This window comes from Schistocerca gregaria, chromosome 10, assembly GCF_023897955.1.
Source record: "Schistocerca gregaria isolate iqSchGreg1 chromosome 10, iqSchGreg1.2, whole genome shotgun sequence".
Taxonomy (NCBI): domain Eukaryota; kingdom Metazoa; phylum Arthropoda; class Insecta; order Orthoptera; family Acrididae; genus Schistocerca; species Schistocerca gregaria.
In genome coordinates, this window is record NC_064929.1 from 139,854,801 (window position 1) to 139,875,447 (window position 20,647).

The window sequence follows — 20,647 nt, forward strand, 5'->3', positions numbered from 1 at the left end:
GTATCAAGGCCGTTATTACGGCCAGAGGTGGTGTTTTGGGTACTGATTTCTCAGGATCTACGCACCCAAAATGCGTGAAAATGCAATCACATGGCAGATCTAGCATAATGCATTTGTCCAATGAAGACCGTTTATCATCTGCATTTCTTTTTGGTATAGCAGTTTTAATGGCCAGTAGTGTAGGATAAGTGTTTCTTGGGAGTTACCTACACAAGCCACCGTATGGTGCATGACGCAGGATACCATTTACACTACTAGTCAGTCGGCCGGTGTGGCCGAGCGCTTAAAGGCGCTTCAGTCTGGAACCGCGCGGCCGCAACGGTCGCAGGTTCGAATCCTGCCTTGGTATGGATGTGTGTGATGTCCTTAGGTTAGTTAGGTTTAAGTAGTTCTAAGTCTATGAGACTGATGACCTCGGATGTTAAGTCCTATGGTGCTGAAAGCCATTTGAACCATTTTGAACACTACTAGTTATTTTTTCCTGTTCTCCTGACAAACAGAACAAGGGCAAAACGGATGTCTGTGTACCTCCGTACGAGCCCGAATTCGTGTCATCCTCGTGCTCCTTACAGGAAACTTGAGCTGGTGGCAGTAGAATCGTTCTGCAGTCAGTTTCAAATGCTTCTCTTTTTTCCTTCCATCCATTCTTCTTTTCCTTCTTTGCTTCCTTACTCCCTCCTTTTTTCCTTCTTTCCTTCCTTCGATGTTCCTTTCCTTCCTTCCGTCCTGAATTTTCATTCTTGTTGCCATCATTGTTTTTCTCATGCTTCTTTGACTCCTTCCTTGCTTCTTCCTTTCCATCCCTTCTGCTTTCTTTCCCTCTTCCTTCCTTCAATGGTTATGTCTTTCTTTCCTTTCATCCTTCCTATCTAGTCTTCTGTCCTTAATTTCTTCCTCTACTCCACGTCAGATCAATTTTTACAGCATATACGGTCATAAGTTTCCATAACGACAGGACGCTAATCAGTTGCTCACTGTACGAAGCGTCCTTGCGACGTGTCAGTGCAACATTGTGGCCTGGGACGGAGGCCAGTAGCCGGTGGCTGCTGTCCTGTCCTGTCCTCTCCTGTCCGCCACTTAATTCCGCCTGCCACGCCACGGGCCCAAGGCCGACCTCGCCGGCTCCATCTCCGCACGGCTTATTCGGGGCATCCGCTACGGCCGGCGCTTCACAGGGGACGCCAGACCGCAGAATGACAAGTCCAGTCTGTCCTTTTCTGGCTCTCCGTCTGTCTGCCGGACGCCAGCAGCCGTTTACCAGCACAGCATCGTGCTGCAACCCGAGCTCGTAAGGTAAATTTATTACTGCACAATACATCTGCATCTGCACGACTATTCTGAAATTCACACTTAAGGGGGGTAGGATGTTAAACGGGCCGACTTGGAGCAGGAGATGCACCACAGGACATTTTAATTCCCACTGTATATACTTTTACAAATAAATTCACAAAACTTTGTCAGTATGACCAGGAAGGATTCAGGATCTACACTCACAGCAGTGGAAGTTCGAAAACATAACAATTAATTTTTTTTAATGTGAAATTTCATCATTTTTTTCACTTAGTAACGGCAGCATTTGTTGCTATAGGTACACATTTCTTCATAAGTAAGAGAGATGGTTCGATGAACTTTGCACAGCATACAAACCATACTCAAAGGTGTATGAAATCAAATAAAAACTGTGGAAAAATTGAGGTAATTAACTAGAAAATTTGTGTTTTTTCTAAACATGAAGTTTAAAATATAACAGCTCATTCGTTTTTTCATAAAATAAATAAATTTGTTTCATACACCTGTAACTATGGTTTGTATGCTGTGCAAATGTCATCGAAGAATCTCTCTTACTTAGGAAGAAAAGTGTACCTATAGCGACAAATGCAGCCAGTAGTAAGTGAAAAAATGATGAAATTTCACATGTAAAAAAAGTGTTTTGTTACGTTTTTGAGCTTCCACTGCTACGAGTATGAATCCTGAATCCTTCCTGGTGATGCTGACAAAGTTTTATGAATTTATTTGTAAAAGTGTAGACAGTGGAGATTAAAATATCCTGTGATACCTCTCCTACTCAAAGTCGGCCAGTTTGACGTCCTACCCCCCTTAAGTGCCTGGAACAGAGCTCTTCGAAGCACATTCAGACTATTCATTTCTCTACGGTTCGTCTCCAATTGCGCATGAGGAAAATGAACACTTAAATCTTTCTCTCCGAGCTCTGATTTCTCTTATTTTATTATGACGATCATTTCTCCCTCTTTAGTTGGGCGCCAACAAAATATTTTCACATTCAGAGTAGAAAGTTCATGATTGAAACTTCGTGAAAAGATGTCGCTGCATTGAGAAACGCCTTTGTTTTAATAATTGCCATACCGACACTATTATCGTATCCGTGACAATCTCTGCCCGTTTCGCGATGATACAAAACGTGCTGCCCTTCTTTGAAATTTTCTCGATGTTCCTCCATCGGTCTTACCTGGTAAGGATGCTACACAGCACAGAAGTATTCTCTCTAGTAGAGAGCCAACAAGTGTAGTGTACGCAGTCTCTTCAGTACAACTGGTGCATCATCTAAGTGCTCATCCAGTGAAACATACTCTTTGGTTTGCCTTCCGCACAACTTTATCTTCGTGATCATTCCAACTTAAGTTGTTCATAATTCTAAGTCTTGTGTGTGTGTGTGTGTGTGTGTGTGTGTGTGTGTGTGTGTGTGTGTGTGTGTGTATGTGTGTGCGTGTGTGTGTTTTCTCCACGCCGCTTACTGACGCACTGGACCGATTTCAACCAAACTAGGTACACATACTACTCCTTACTGTCAGGCAACAGTCACCGTCGGTGTAAGAACCACCTACCTATCGTAGTTCAGAAGATATGACGTCACAAACAATGAGAGACAAGAAAAACTGTCGCGTCGTTATGACGTTTTTTTAATTTATTACTTTTGTGCTACTAATTGTGTTCGCAACATGTTCCGCAGACAGTGTCCACATATACCGCTGAATGTGCCTACAAGATAGTGTCATTGTATGACACACACATAACCAGAAATTAAACACTTAGGTGCGTGAAAAACTGCCGCATCATTTATTGCTTCTTTGCTGCTACGTCTATCCGCAACATATTTCGCATACAGTATCCACAAACGCCGCTGAATGTACCTACGCAAATATACGTTTTAAAGACACACAGTTCAAGAGATGTGACGTCATGAGCACTGAAATAAGTAAAAAAATACCGCATCATGCATGAAGTATTTAATACATTTATTCTTTATAACTAAGAAACTCCTACAGTCGAGTCAACGTAAGGAGTCCCTGTCACATGGCAGCGTATTTGGTAGCTTTCAGCTGCGAACGGCTGTAGGCGAAAACATTCGCAGTCTATACAGCTATGACGACGTGTTGTCATAGAGACGTTTACAAAACTGCGTGGCAGAGGTGCGAAGCATCTGTGCTCAGCATATCAAAGGTGTTTTCACAAATACATAGAAACGAAATTTTTTCGATATTATACTACAAACAAGTTAATTTTTTATTTCGTTTATAACAGAAAATTAGCAAAATGAATACGCGGTTCAAAAAATGGCTCTAAGCACTATGAGACTTAACTTCTGAGGTCATCAGTCCCCTAGAACTTCGAACTACTTAAACGTAACTAACCTAATAACATCACACACATCCATGCCCGAGGCAGGATTCGAACCTGCGACCGTAGCAACAACGCGGTTCCGGACTGAAGCGCCTAAAACCGCTCGGCCACAGCTGCCGGCAGAATACGCGGGCAATCCCGAGTTCGTCAGATAATAATATATGTTATGAACAGTAATACACAAAGCTATAAATTACGAAAGAAGGTTGCAGTAAAAGTATGTTTTGTTGGGCCGTGCGGTGTAACGCAATGCTTTCGGGGCGGGAACGCCTGCTGGTCCCCGGCACGAATCCGCCCGGCGGATTAGTGTCGAGGTCCGGTGTTGTGCCGGCGTCTGTGTATGGTTTTTAGGCGGTTTTCCATCTGCCTCGGCGAATGCGGGCTGGTTCCCCTTGTTCCGCCTCAGCTACACTATGTCGGCGATTGCTGCGCAACCGGCCGCCGTGGCCGAGCGGTTCTAGGCGCTACTGTCTGGAACGCGCTAGGGACGCAGGTTCGAATCATGCCTCGGGCATGGATGTGTGTGATTTCCTTGGGTTAGTTAGGTTCAAGTAGTTCTAAGTTCTAGGGAACTGATGACCTCAGATGTTAAGTCCCATAGTGCTCAGAGCCATTTGAATTTGATTGCTGAGCAAACACTGTCTCCACGTAGGCGTATACCATAATTAATCTACCACGCAAACATTTGGGGTTACACTCGTCTGGTGTGAGTCATTCGGGGGAAGGAAGAGGGGGAGGGGGGAGTGAACTGTTGTTGCCTGTTGTGGGATTGTTAACCACTGAGGGCTACGGCGGGAACGAACCCTCTCCGTCGTTTCTAGGTCGCCAGTTCAATACAATGTGTTGTCGGACATGTTCCAACCCCCATCTTCCTCTGCAGTTTTTACCCCCTACACCTCCCTCTAGTAGCATGGGAGTTAGAGCTTGTCTTAACTGACGTCCCATCATGACGTCCCTTCTTCTTGATCAGTGTTTTCAGTATGTTGCTTTTTCGCTAATTCTCCGACCCACCTCCTCGATCCTTTTGTTTCCGGGCTACCTGATTTTCAACAATCTGCTTCAACATCACAACTCAAACGCTTCGATCGTCTCCTCTTTTTCGGTATTCACACAGTACGCCATTAGCTACCGTACAGTGCTCCACACATTCTCACAAATTTCTTCCTCGAATTAAGGTCTATGTTTGATACTAGCAGACTTCTTTCGGCTAGGAACGTAGTCTTTGTCTCTGCTGGTCTGCTTCTTGTTTCATCCTTTCTTCGTGCGTTGCGAGTTATCTTACTTTGCAGGCAGCCAAATTTCGTCGCTTCGTCTACAGCGAGGACCCCAGTTTTGGTGGAAAATTTATAGCTAATCTCTTTCCTGGCAGTCCTCAACACTTTCGTCTTTATTCGTTTCCTGTTAACCCTGAATGTGTGATCGTTACAGTGTTCATTCCATTTGATAGGTTCTGTAATTCTTTCTCACTTTCATTGAGGATGACGTAGCAATGTCGTCGATGAGTTTTATCTTTAAATTCCCTTCACCATGCATTTTAATCCACTCTGGTACTTTTCATCCATTTCTGTCATCGCTTCCTCGATGCACAAGCTGAAGACAAGGGAAGATAGGTCTTTTTTAATCTGAGTATATCTCTCTTGGTCTTCAATTATTTATTGTTCTCTCTTCGTTCTTGTAAATACTCCATACCGGCGTAAAAATGCTCATGTTGGAGTTCAGAAGAGGCTAATATGCTCCGATTAAAAAGGCCCTGATTGGAAAGTGGACTACAAGCCCCCCAATTCTACTTTCCTCAATAGCTTTAAAAAATTTTCACATGCATCTCACTCCTCATTCACTCAATCTTCCCTATCTGTATCTCACTCACACCCACCATTCATCGGTATAAGCTGCTCATGCTCATCCACTCCCACTTGCCCATTCTGACTCACTCAGCCGCGCGCGATTAGCCGAGCGGTCTCAGGCACTGCAGTCATGGACTGTAAAGCTGGTCTGGGCGGAGGTTCGAGGCCTCCCTCGGGCATGGGTGTGTGTCTTTGTCCTTAGGATAATTTAGGTTAAGTAATGTGTAAGCTTAGGGACTGATGACATTAGCAGGTAATTCCCATGAGATTTCACACACATTTGAACATTTTTTTGACTCACTCATTCAGCGCAGCTCATTGTTATTATTTTATTCATTGCCATTATCTGCTCATGTATCTACTTCTTCTAGTAGTAGTAGTAGTAGTAGTAGTAGTAGTAGTAGTAGTAGTACTACTGCTGTCTCCTCTCACTGTCTCCATCTTTCCCTTTCTTACTGCTAATATCTCATTCAATTATTCCCACTACCGCTCTCTCTCTCTCTCTCTCTCTCTCTCTCTCTCTCTCTTTTCTCACTTCCACTATCTCTTTCTTCCTTGTTGTCATTGCCATAGACGCTCTCTCATTATCACTGGCTTTCACCCACATCCACTTTCTCCCTCTCTTTGTTTCTGTCCCACTGGCGTCACTGTGTCCTTCACTCAGTTTCTAGCACTGTTCTGTCACAGCTATCTGTTCATCTTTCCCTCACACTTCCACAGTCCCAATCGCTCCTTCTGTAACACAACCAGTCTCTACCATTCTACTGTATTTCTTTTCCAACTACCACTGTGTCATTCTCTCTCAGCATAAGAAAACAACCGAAAACTTTCACATGCTAAGATTTTTAGAAAAATTATTGTCCTGCCGATGTGGCCGAGCGGTTCTAGGCGCTACAGTCTGGAACCGCGCGATCGCTACGGTCGCAGGTTTGAATCCTGCCTCGGGCATGAATGTGTATGATGTCGCGACATTAGTTAGGTTTAAGTAGTTCTAAGTTCTAGCGGACTCATGACCTCAGAAGTTAAGTGCCATAGTGCTCAGAGCCATTTTAACCACTTGAAACATTATTGCTGAGGAATGTAGAATGAAGCAGCTACTACCCAAATTTTCAGTCTTTCAGACAGGAGCTTATTCGCCTTTTCTTTGAACTGATAGTAGCATTTTTCCACAGCAGGATATGCCACTCACATGAAAAGAACTCTAAGGATCAGTAAAATTTTCATAGTTTACTTTCGGAAATTGAAATAACGCGAAACTAATTTTACACCTCAGACCAGATTTTACATGAAAAAAATTGCATGTGCTTCAGTACTAAAACAGAGTTCCCAGCACCTTTCTGATGATAACGGAGGCACTGTACAGCATGAAACTTTATCAGCACACACTCCGCTGCAGAGTGAAAATTTCCTTCTGGAAACGTCACAGCATATTTCTCGTGCTACCTCATTTTATAAACTACGGTTCCGCCTCAGACAGAATTTTGTTTGTACTCTATGTTTATTTCGAAACTCTGTATCTCTGAAACGAAAAAGATATCAAAGTTTTCATGGTTGTTAGAGATCGGGAACCTGGGTGTATATCGTAAAAATTTCAGCTATTTGCTGTGCATAGCAGTCTCAGCATCCGCGGCTCGGTTTTGGTGCCCAAGTACCACGTTTTTGGGATGTTTCTCGATAGCGAATAAAGATTTTTGAAAACAGGGATGGCACTTATAGATGAATGCGTAGATAATACACCGTTAAATGTGAGCAATTTGGTACGGTTTATTATTTAGGTACCCCGCAGACGGCGAAAATACTGTGAGAAACGCTTTTGTTCGGGTCTTCTGAGGAACCACCCATGAAGTAATGATGCCTTCATCAGCCCATTGTAAATAAATGTCGTGTGGCTAGGGCCTCCCGTCGGGTAGGCCGTTTGCCGGGTGCAAGTCTTTCGATTTGACGTCACTTCGGCGACTCGCGCGTCGATGGGGATGAAAAGTGTGAGATGATCCACATGAGTTCCAAAAGAAATCCGTTGGAATTCGATTACTCGATAAATAGTACAATTCTCAAGGCTGTCAATTCAACTAAGTACCTGGGTGTTAAAATTACGAACCACTTCAGTTGGAAGGACCACATAGATAATGTTGTGGGGAAGGCGAGCCAAAGGTTGCGTTTCATTGGCAGGACACTTAGAAGATGCAACAAGTCCACTAAAGAGACAGCTTACACTACACTCGTTCGTCCTCTGTTAGAATATTGCTGCGCGGTGTGGGATCCTTACCAGGTGGGATTGACTGAGGACATCGAAAGGGTGCAAAAAAGGGCAGCTCGTTTTGTATTATCACGTTATAGGGGAGAGAGTGTGGCAGATATGATACACGAGTTGGGATGGAAGTCATTACAGCATAGACGTTTTTCGTCGCGGCGAGACCTTTTTACGAAATTTCAGTCACCAACTTTCTCTTCCGAATGCGAAAATATTTTGTTGAGCCCAACCTACATAGGTAGTACATAGGTAGGAATGATCATCAAAATAAAATAAGAGAAATCAGAGCTCGAACAGAAAGGTTTAGTGTTCGTTTTTCCCGCTCGCTGTTCGGGAGTGGAATAGTAGAGAGATAGTATGATTGTGGTTCGATGAACCCTCTGCCAAGCACTTAAATGTGAATTGCAGAGTAGTCATGTAGATGTAGATTTGGACAACACAACACCCAGTCCCTGAGTGGAGAAAATCTCCGACCCAGCCGGGAATCGAACCCGGGCCCTTGGGATTGACATCCTGTCTCGCTTACCACTCAGCTACCGTGGGCGAATACAAGCCCATTAAGGCGCACCGTTGACTGTACCCAATAAAGGGCCCACCGATTTGCTCCATTTGTCTAAGCTGGAAGAAGTGGGCAATTTTAACACTTTGACCCCGTACTGTACGACAGTGACACTAAGACGGCCCTTCTCCTGGGTATACAGTCGGTCCCTAGCACAAGGGCTGTCAGAAACACTTGACCCTACCTTTCTATCACGAACAGAATGAGCCGCGGAGAAGTCACGTTTTCTTGCGCGACGTTGTGGAACATTCGGAGCACGTGCTGTGCCATGCGTACCGATTACCAGGTTTTTCCTTATACCAAATCTTGTAAAGATCCCATTTCAGATTGTTGAACCATTTTTCTAGGTCGTCAGACCCTACGAACGTATCTTGATCTTGCTTTAGTGTTTCCTCCGTTATCAAAAGAAACGTCACAGCTGATCGTCCTCTAATAATAAACATTCTTTTCCATTCTTACCACGTCCAGTGGGACCATACGAAGTAACAGATAATGACGTCCAATATAATTTGGGCTAATATCAGCTTAGCTACACATCCATAGTCTGCATACAATGTGGCAGTTGACAGAAAATGAAAATGAAAGTGTTGAACATTTATTGCTGCTATACATTGAACGCTCACGTGTAAGAGTACAGGAACGTATGTTTTTGCTATCTTCGATTCTCTCTCTCCGTCTGAGATGGGCAGAACACGTAAATGATACATTTGAGGAAGAACGGCATTGTTCAAATGTGTGTGAAATCTTATGGGACTTAACTGCTAAGGTCATCAGTCCCTAAGCTTACACAGTATTTAAACTAAATTATCCTAAGGACAAACACATACACCCATGCCCCAGGGAGAACTCGAACCTCCGCCGAGACCAGCCGCACAGTTCATGACTGCAGCAATGGCATAGTGATGATTAAGTTAGTGATTTTCGAACCAGAGCCAGATATTTTAGAGTCAAATGGGCCATATAAAATGTCGATAAAAACGATGCTAGTGGACATGATGTAATTCCAGCTGAATTGTTCATAACCATTGGAAAGAATGCAGTGAAAGTGTCCCACTCAATATCTTAGAAAGTTTGTGATCCAACAGTGTACGAAAGACTGTAAAACTCAGTATTCATTCCGATTTCGACCAGTAGAAATTTCTAAAGGCTGTTCAAATCACAGAACAGTTGGACGTACATCACGTGCTAGCAAAATAATGTTTAAAAATCTTACACAACAGACTTCGCTAGTATATAGATAGAGGCCGGCCGCTGTGGCCGAGCGGTTCTAGGCACGTCCGTCCTTAACCACGCGGCTGCTACTGTCGCAGGTTCGAATCCTGCCTCGGGTATGGATGTGTGTGATGTCCTTAGGTTGGTTAGGTTTAAGTAGTTCTAAGTTCTAGGGGACTGCTGACCTCAGCTGCTAAGTCCCATAGTGCTTAGAGCCATTGGAACCAGTTTATATAGACAGAACACAACTTAAACAACAAGCTCGGTTTCGTAAAGGGAGAGGGAACAGAGATCAAATTGCCACCATCAGATGGTTACACTGCTGACTGCGAGCGGAAGTATGTTTGTTAGTCAGCGCGGTAGCGTTACTTTGTAATGTTTCAGTTTGTATTTATTTACAAATCTGTGAGCAGGTACTAATGTTCAAATTGATCTAAGCACTATGGTACTTAACATCTGAGGTCATCAGTCCCCTAGAACTTAGAACTACTTAAAACTAACTAACCTAAGGACATCACACACACATCCATGCCCGAGGCAGGATTCGAACCTGCGACCGCAGCAGTAGCACGGTTACGGACTGAAGCGCCCAGAACCGCTCGGCCACAACGGCCGGTAGGTGCTAATGATGCACCACGCTGGAGAGATGAATTTTATATCTTTACTCGTTGTTTGTAGGAAATACACTACTGGACATTAAAATTGGTACACCACGAAGATGACGTGTTACAGACGCGAAATTTAACCGTCAGGAAGATGCTATGATATGCAAATGATTAGCTTTTCACAGCATTCACAAAAGGTTGGCGCCGGTGGCGACACCTACAACGAGCTGACATGAGGAAATTTTCCAACCAATTTCTCGTACACAAACAGCAACTGACTGGCGTTGGCTGGTGAAACGTTGTTGTGATGCCTCGTGTAAGGAGGAGAAATGCGTGCCATCACGTTTCCGACTTTGATAAAGGTCGGGTTGTAGCCTATCGCGATTGCGGTTTATCGTATCGCGACATTGCTCCTCGCGTTGGTCGAGATCCAATGACTGTTCGCAGAATATGGAATCGGTGGGTTCCTGACGGTAACTGAACGCCGTGCTGGATCCCAACGGCCTCGTATCACTAGCAGTCGAGATGACAGGCACCTTATCCGCATGGCTGTAACGGATCGTGCAGCCATTTCTCCATCCCTGAGTCAACAGATAGGGACATGACTGCAGTTACGCTTGATGTTCCATCACAGACGGGAGCGCCTGCGATGGTGTACTCGACGACGAACCTGGGTGCACGAATGGCAAAACGTCATTTTTACGGATGCATCCAGGTTCTGTTTACAGCATCATGATGGTCGCATCCGTGTTTGGCGACATCGCGGTGAACACACATTGGAAGCGTGTAATCGTCATCGCCGTACTGGCGTATCACCCAGCGTGATGGTATGGGGTGCCATTGGTTACACGTCTCGGTTACCTCTTCTTGGCATTGAAGGCACTTTGAACAGTGGACGTTACTTTTCAGATGTGTTACGACCCGTCATTCTACCCCTCATTCGATCCCTGCGGAACCCTACATTTGAGCAGGATAATGCACGGCCGCATGTTGCAGGTCTTGTACGGTCCTTTCTGGATACAGCAAATATTCGACTGCTGCCCTGGCCAGCACATCCTCCAGATCTCTCACCAATTGAAAACGTCTCTCAATGGTGGCCGAGCAGCTGGCTCGTCACGATACGGCAGTCACCATTCTTGATGAACTGTGGTATCATGTTGAAGCTGCATGGGCAGCTGTACCTGTACACGCCATCCGAGCTCTGTTTGACTCAATGCCCAGGCGTAGCAAGGCCGTTATTGCAGCCAAAGGTGGTTGTTGTGGGTACTGATTTCTCAGGATCTATGCACCCAAATTGCGTGAAAATGTAATGACATGTCAGTTCTAGTATAATATGTTTGTCCAATGAATACCCGTTTATCATCTGCGTTTCTTCTTGGTGTAGCAATTTTAATGGCCAATAGTGTAGTTTACGGTCACTGTCGCTGGCGGTGAGAGCGAGAACGAAGAGGCGGTCGCTGTGGTCGATGACAGATGAGTTCACGTAATGTATGGCTCGCCAGGAGCGAAGTCCAGAGCGTAGCGAAAATTACCATAAGCGTGTGAAGACTGTCCAGGGAGGCAACCGAATCGAAAAACGTAAACGAGGGCAAACGTAATGCAAGGTCGATCACCGTTCGGACACGTGTGGAGGGCGCGGTGTTGACACACTCGCGCCATTGGACGCGGGTGTGGCTTTGCCCTCCGCGGTAGCGACCTGCCATCGTGTTACGAAGCCAGACAATCTCTGACCTTGCCTACTGACTGAAACTCCGAATCCTTTCCGGATACAACTTGCTGGCGCAACGATATCCCCATTTTTTCCCCAAGTCTCCTGCTAAGTCATCTGTTGTTTTTGTTGTCTTCAGTCCAGAGACTGGTTTGATGCAGCTCTGCATGCTACTCTATCCTGTGCAAGCTTCTCGCAGTACCTATTGCAACCTACACCCTTCCACGCTCCGTTCCGTAGAACGCCAGTTTTCTTTCTCCTGATAACAACGTCCTTCTGAGTAGCTCCGTCCGGAGATCTCAATGGGGGACTATTTTACGTCCGGAATATTTCACCCGAGAGGACGCTATCGTTATTTATCCATACAGTAAAGCTGCATGCCCTCGGAAAAAAATACGGCCGTAATTTCCCCTTGCTCTCTCATTTTTTCGCAAGTCTCCTGCTAAGTCATCTAAGTATACTAAAAGCAGGACGCCTCCTGCCAGAGTCCGAGGAGCGACCCCCCCCCCCCCCCCCCCCCCCAGAGTATGTGGCTGTCGGGTCACGCGTCCGGTGGTTTCGGTTCCATCGCAGTTCCAGACACCTTGTGTATAACAAAAGAAATTTTATTAGAAATGTAAAAATAGGAACTTTTACGGGGTGTAATTAAAGTTACTGTTTCTCTTTTCCAGTTCCCGTCGCTGCTCTACTAGTAAACACGAAGCTCCGATCAGAAAAGGGTTCTACCTGAAGCGTAAGTATGAGTAAAGTGCTGACCTTCGTTGTTAAGATTGAATCACATAATTTCCACCGCAAATATTGCGAAAATGCAAAGTGCTATTCATGTGTACCGGCCGCTGTCATCGAGCGGTTCTTGGCACTTCAGTCCGAAACCGCGCTGCTGCTGCGGTCGCAGGTTCGAATCCTGCCTCGGGCATGGATGAGTGCGATGTCCTTAGGTTAGTTAGGTTTAAGTAGTTCTAAGTTCTAGGGCACTGATGGCATCAGATGTTAAGTCCTATAGTGCTTAGAGCCATTTTTGAGCTATTCATGCGTGGTTTCCACAGAATAGATTGATAGTCACGAGTTCATTGTTAGCCAATCAGCAGAGTGTAATAATACTAGGAAATGTTTTTTTTTCATACATACACTTATTCAAGTGGAACAATCCCTGTTGACATTAACACAAGAAAAGTAGGGTAGAGCAGAATGTCAGTGGCGTTTGTTGCTAGATTCTAGTGCGAGTCGCTTACGAAATACCGTGTATTGAAAAGTTTCCACATCGACACTTCTTTGCCTCATTCAGCCTGCGTAGTTGCTAGGTACGATGTTCTTATATTTGCTTACAGTGTGCCGGTGTGTTTATTGAGTGCATTCCGACTTGTTAGTCAGTGTGTGACAGTCCAGTCACTAGATAATAAGTTCAAAAATGATTCGAATTGCTCTGAGTACTATGGGACTTAACATCTGAGGTCATCAGTACCCTAGAACGTACTACTTAAACCTAGCTAACCTAAGGACATCACACATATCCATACCGTAGGCAGGATTCGAATCTGCGACCGTAGCGGTCGCGCGGTTCCAGACTGAAGCGCTCTGCCACATCGGCCGGCTGATAGTAAGTGGACGATGGGATTTATCAATGCAGAAAAAGCCGACATGCTCGTGGTGTATGGAGAGTGTAGGAAGAATGCAGTTCGTTCTTGTACGGTGTATGGGCCGAGATATCCCAATAGACGTCAACTATCTCGGCAGTTATTTATAACCGCGCGGTGTGGCCGAGCGATTTAGGGCGCTGTGTCACGGACTGCGCCCCCCCCCCCCCCCCCCCCCGCCAGAGGTTTGACTCCTCCCTCGTGTGTGTGTGTGTGTGTGTGTGTGTGTGTGTGTGTGTGTGTGTGTGTGTGTGTGTGTGTGTGTGCTGTTCTTAGCATAAATTAGTTTAAGTAGTGTGTAAGACTAGGGACCGATGGCCTCAGCAGTTTGATCTTATAGGACTTCACACACATTTTTTGAGTTATTTATAATCCTCTTTAACGAAAGTGGTAATGTAACACCTACACAACGTAACGGAAGGAAACAAGTGACGGCAGAAAAGGACGTTTCAACCCTTCTCCAAGGACATTGTCGCGCTGCATCCGGATTGAACTTGGCCGCACCCCTGTGGAGTGCAGCACAGCCACAGTTTTTGCTCCCGTGTACGTGCCAGAACAACTAGGAACCACTCGCAATCATTCAACGAAATCTGAACGTGATCCGAAGAAGCAAACAGTAATAAAGCTTTTTCAACCCTCCTGTTTTCGCTTGTGGCGTGATCACGCGGGAGTGCAACGTTAACACGTGCGTGAATAACACGGCAAAGTGACCCTTAGATTCCCCAGTTCGGCAGTACCTTTGGTGATACACAAGCACATTTGTTGAGCACGTTACACATGTACGTGTCATAAATTTCGACACCAAATCAGCCTGGGGGCTGCTCTTACGCCTGAAGGTAGGCAAACTGTACCTAATGGTGTCAATGGGGTTGCCCAACCGTCAACCTCTAGAGCAGCCGCCAGGCTGATTTGCTGTTCAAATTTCTGACAAGTACGTTCTTTACTTGGTCAACAAAAAAGTGTGTGGCACTGAGACTGTTGCCGAACTTGGGGTCTTAGAGGGACTCTTGTTCGCGCACAGGTTATTGCTGAACTTCAGCGTGATAACGCCGCAGTTGGAAGGAAAAACAGGAGGGCTGAGAAAGCGTAAGTACCGTTTGCTACTTTGGATCACGTTCACATTTTGGTGCATTGTTATGAACGGTCCTTACGAGTTGCAGACTGTACAGGAGACCAAAAACTGTAGCGGACTGCACTCTAAATTAGTGCGATCATGCAGTGGGGTTGCAGCCCTACGATGCTCTTAGAGGGTAGTTGAAACGATCAAGTGTGTCAGGAGATGTTTTTGACAAACCTTGACACTGATGTTTTTGACAAACCTTCACACTGATGTTCGTCATCAAATTGTGAAGTGCCGTTTTAGACAGCGAAATGTATTGGAAACAACGCTCCAAAGGAAGATACGTATTCGTGTATGTATTTATGCGATCCCCCTGAGGCCTTGTGGTGTCCGTTCTCATCGGTGGGTTGTCTGAAATGGTTCCCTCGTCTATTCAAAAGAAAACCGTGTAATTTCAACACGGAGCATCGCGGATCTGAGCTCCATCGCAGAGGCGTCAAAAGAAGGGTTGAAATGGGGATAAGAGGGGCTGTGGCTTCCTTCCCATCATGTATCACGTCCATGGGAGCGTTCAACAGAGTTATGATGCCAATGTGACGTCATTAACAGACGTTTCCTGTCAGATGAAATACTGAGCTGTGGCCTTTGTGTAGGTACATAAAGGAAAAGCGCCGACACGCTACGATAAAAGTTATTACCAATCACAGTAGTGGTAGTAGAGGGGTTTTGGGCGCACGACAGCAAGGTCTTCAGCGCACGTTCAGTAACTTAGTGAGACGGGTGTCAAGAAAAATCCCAGAACAGGAATATAAAACGGAACAGAAAACATGGGTAACAATCGTTGAAAAACATGTGCTCACCCACACTAAAGCGTGGGATGAAGCAGAGCGTTAGCAGTAAAACCTGGAAAACACAGGAAGAAAATGATAGAAGAAGCTAAAACAATGTAGCAGATGGAAGTGGCTGGCTGACCGCAAGGAAAAAAGGGGAGGAGTCAGCCACTCTGCTATACACTAAAACCTCCAGCCTCAAAGTTTAGGCCAGAGTCCAGACCCATCACAAAACTTAAAAACCCTAGACACACACGTCTCATCATTAGCTAAAACAGAAGGCAGATCCCCAGCAACTTGTGCTTCTGCCCGTGCGTCACGGTATAAAATGCAGTCTGTTAAAATGTGCCGGACAGAGATGTGCACACCACAAGCATCACAAAACGGAGGATCCTCCCGCTGTAATAAAAAGCTATGTGTGAGACCAATCACAATAAACACTAGCGCGGCCATTGTAAGCGTCGGCAAAGAGAGATTTTGCTACGCCGGAAGGCAAAAGACAAATGATGGAAACTGTTTTAATTTTTTTTTTTTTTTGGGCAATTGTTAGAGAGACTCTGTCGTTAGTTCTCGTGGCGAGAAGACGTATTTCTTGTGACAGTCTGAATAACAATTTTATGAAAATATGATGTCTGAGAGTTTGTTTTTGTGCAAAACCACGAAAGTTTTCTTTCCATCCGCGCATTGTCCCAATATCATGTCACTTTTTCTGCCTGCATCAGAAGAGGAAGTCCGATTAAGAATCAATATTGTACACACGGTCGAGAAAGAGAACATGTTATGGCGGAAGAAGAACCATTTAACCAACTTGTGTAAATCTCAATAGCATAGCGAATACAGGAATCGCTGTAAGTTAAATGTGAAAGACATTAAATTCGCTTAAAAATCTATAAGGAATCAAAATGATAAAAAGTGCGAAAAAATATTTGTTTAATTAATTACATTATATATTTTTTTATATAAATTTGCACATCTTTTTTCGCCTGTATTGACAACCTGCTGTTTCAAGCTACACTCAGCCCAGAGCGACGTCGCAGGGTGTCACGCTTTTGCAGAGGAAGATTGTAGGCGCCTTTCAGCCAAATTTCAAACTTATACATAGCAAAGCGAGATAATTATGGAGTAAGTAAAAAGTGGTCTTCTGATTGTGTTGTGTAGTGTATTTGACGGCGCTTAGGCGGTTTGCGGATCTTCGTGATGAATGACATGGAACGATTAGGACAGCACAAACATCCAGCCGCCAGACGATGAAAATTTCCGATCCAGTCGCGAATGGGAACCGGGACCCTGCGATCTAGATGCAGCGACGCTAACCGCTAGACTACCAGCTTCTGACAAAGATGGAGGTACAACCTTCCGAAACGCTTGGTGGAAATAGTGCTCAGTTGTGATTGGTTGCAGTAAGCTTGTATCGACAAGCTAGGGTAGCGTCTTTGATTCATAATCAAAACGTTTTCGGTCCCGCGTTCGATCCCCGCCACTGCCTAAATTTTGATAAATAATCAGCATTGGCGGCCGAAGACTTCCAGCATAAGAAGTCAGCCTCATTCTGCCAACGGCCTTGTCAAAGGCGGATAGAGGTTCAGGGCACTCTCTTGTCCTAGAGGTGGGAAATTGCCCCTAAAGGCGGAAGAATCAGCAATGATCAACGACATGAGGATGCAGAAGGCAATGGAAACCACTGCATCAAAGACACGTAACGTGTATCCACAGGACATGTGGCCTGTAGTTGAAGAAGTGTCATAATGATCTCTCCATTGGCAAAAGATTCTGGAATAATCCCCCATTCGGATATCTGGGAGGGGACTGCCAAGGGGGAGGTTACCATGAGAAAAAGATTGAATAATCAAGGAAAGGATAATGTTCTACGAGTCGGGGCGTGGAATGTCAGAAGCTTGAACGTGGTAGGGATACTAGAAAATATGAAAAGGGAAATGCAAAAGCTCAATCTAGATATAGTAGGGGTCAGTGAAGTGAAGTGGAAGGAAGACAAGGATTTCTAGTCAGATGAGTATCGGGTAATATCAACAGCAGCAGAAAATGGTATAACAGGTGTAGGATTCGTTATGAATAGGAAGGTAGGGCAGAGGGTGTGTTACTGTGAACAGTTCAGTGACCGGGTTGTTGTAATCAGAATCGACAGCAGACCAACACCAACAACGATAGTTCAGGTATACATGCCGACGTCGCAAGCTGAAGATCAACAGATAGAGAAAGTATATGAGGATATTGAAAGGGTAATGCAGTATGTAAAGGGGGACGAAAATCTAATAGTCATGGGCGACTGGAATGCAGTTGTAGGGGAAGGAGTAGAAGAAAAGGTTAGAGGAGAATATGGGCTTGGGACAAGGAAAGAAAGAGGAGAAAGACTAAGCTAGTAATAGCGAATACCCTGTTCAAGAATCACAAGAGGAGGAGGTATACTTGGAAAAGGCCTGGAGATACGGGAAGATTTCAATTATATTACATCATGGTCAGACAGAGATTCCGAAATCAGATACTGGATTGTAAGGCGTACCCAGGAGGAGATATAGACTCGGATCACAATATAGTAGTGATGAAGAGTAGGCTGAAGTTCAAGACATTAGTCAGGAAGAATCAATACGCTAAGAAGTGGGATATGGAAGTTCTAAGGAATGACGAGATACGTTTGAAGTTCTCTAACGCTATAGATACAGCAATAAGGAATAGCGCAGTAGGCAACACAGTTGAAGAGGAATAGACGTCTCTAAAAAGGGCCATCACAGAAGTTGTGAAGGAAAACATAGTTACAATGAAGGTAGCTGCGAAGAAACCATGGGTAACAGAAGAAATACTTCAGTTGATTGATGAAAGGAGGAAGTACAAACATTTCCGGAAAAATCAGGAATACAGAAATACATGTCGCTGAGGAATGAAATAAATAGGAAGTGCAGGGAAGCTAAGACGAAATGGCTGCAGGGAAAATGTGAAGACATCGAAAAAGATGATTGTCGGAAGGACAGACACAGCATACAGGAAAGTCAAAACAACCTTTGGTGACATTAAAAGCAACGGTGGTAACATTAAGAGTGCAACGGGAATTCCACTGTTAAATGCAGAGGAGAGAGCAGATAGGTGGAAAGAATACATTGAAAGCCTCTATGAGGGTGAAGATTTGTCTGATGTGATAGAAAAAGAAACAGGAGTCGATTTAGAAGAGATAGGGGATCCAGTATTAGAATCGGAATTTAAAAGAGCTTTGGAGGACTTACAGTCAAATAAGGCAGAAGGGATAGATAACATTCCATCAGAATTTCTAAAATCATTAGGGGAAGTGGCAACAAAACGACTATTCACGTTGGTATGTAGAATATATGAGTCAGGCGACATACCGTCTGACTTTCGGAAAAGCATCATCCACACATTTCCGAAGACGGCAAGAGCTGACAAGTGCGAGAATTATCGCACAATCAGCTTAACAGCTCATGCATCGAAGCTTCTTACAAGAATAATATACAGAAGAATGGAAAAGAAAATTGAGAATGCGCTAGGTGACGATCAGTTTGGCTTTAGGAAAAGTAAAGGCGCGAGAGAGGCAATTCTAACGTTACGGCTAATAATGGAAGCAAGGCTAAAGAAAAATCAAGACACGTTCATGGGATTTTTCGACCTGGAAAAAGCGTTCGACAATATAAAATGGTGCAAGTTGTTCAAGATTCTGAAAAACGTAGGGGTAAGCTATAGGGAGAGACGGGTCATATACAATATGTACAACAACCAAGAGGGAATAATAAGAGTGGACGATCAAGAACGAAGGGCTCGTATTAAGAAGGGAGTAAGACAAGGCTGTAGCCTTTCGCCCCTACTCTTCAATCTGTGCATCGAGGAAGCAATGATGGAAATAAAAAAAATGTTCAGGAGTGGAATTAAAATACAAGGTGAAAGGATATCAATGATACGATTCGCTGATGACATTGCTATCCTGAGTGAAAGTGAAGAAGAATTAAATGATTGGCTGAACGGAATGAACAGTCTAATGAGTACACAGTATGGTTTGAGAGTAAATCAGAGAAAGACGAAGGTAATGAGAAGTAGTAGAAATGAGAACAGCGAGAAACTTAACATCAGGATTGATGGTCACGAAGTCAGTGAAGTTAAGGAATTCTGCTACCTAGGCAGTAAAATAACCAATGGCGGACGGAGCAAGGAGGACATCAAAAGCAGACTCGCTATGGCAAAAAAGGCATTTCTGGCGGAGAGAAGTCTACTAATATCAAATACCGGCCTTAATTTGAGGAAGAAATTTCTGAGAATGTACGTCTGGAGTACAGCATTGTATGGTAGTGAAACATGGACTGTGGGAAAACCGGAACAGAAGAGAATCGAAGCATTTGAGATGTGGTGCTATAGACGAATGTTAAAAATTAGGTGGACTGATAAGGTAAGGAATGAGGAGGTTCTACGCAGAATCGGAGAGGAAAGGAATATGTGGATATGATAAGGAGAAGGGACAGGATGATAGGACATCTGCTAAGACATGAGGGAATGACTTCCATGGTACTAGAGGGAGCTGTAGAGGGCAAAAACTGTAGAGGACGACAGTTTGTAATACGTCAAGCAAATAATTGAGGACGTAGGTTGCAAGTGCTACTCTGAGATGAAGAGGTTAGCACAGGAAAGGAATTCGTGGCGGGCCACATCAAACCAGTCAGTAGACTGATGACCAAAAAAAAAAGCTTGTATCTTCGATCTGATATTGATAACTGTTGTATACATAGTTCCGCATAGTCAGCGCATACACAACTTTCCCACTAGAGCGCGCCCCGCGAAGCACAACAGTGCAGGCGCAGTACTCGTCTGTCTGTGCTTCTAAGAGTTGGCGCTGCCTTAGAGACGGACCAAATTCTGCTTTCGCCGATCCGCGTATTAATATGTAACGCAGCCAATGAGATTGCTGCTAATGTAGAACCTTTTCTCCTCGCGGATCACACTAGCGCAGTGATACATTAATGCACGAGTTATTATAACTAGTGTACAGACCTCTGGTTAGTCAGTCTGCATTAGTCTGTACCGGTGTGCATTAGTCTGTACCGGTCTGTACCGGTCTGCATTAGTCTGTACCGGTCTACATTAGTCTGTACCGGTCTGCCTTAGTCTGTACCAGTCTATAGTCAAGTTTCAGTCTGCGCCTAATAAGATTACCGTATTCCTGTACATAGCCAAGAAGTTATATGCATAGACACTTTGTCAAGTATCAGAAATATGTGAGAATAAGATTAACGTACCAATACCAAAGGAACTTCAGATTGTCAGTTGTAAATAGCATCCAGAACCCAGTTAAATA

The 20,647-nt window shown here is 44.5% G+C and overlaps 1 protein-coding gene across 2 annotated transcripts in view; it reads left to right on the forward strand.

The window, feature by feature from the left end:
• LOC126293305 (aminopeptidase N-like) overlaps nt 1–20,647 on the forward strand; it is a 721,098-nt gene that overhangs the window by 107,704 nt on the left and 592,747 nt on the right. The window contains exons 1-2 of one of the 2 annotated variants that reach the window (XM_049986441.1): nt 1,238–1,293; nt 12,490–12,551. The gene's annotated coding sequence lies outside the window, so the exon portion shown is untranslated. Of the gene's footprint in view, nt 1–1,237; nt 1,294–12,489; nt 12,552–20,647 lie in introns of those variants that run through there. The other variant, XM_049986440.1, reaches the window with a different exon arrangement.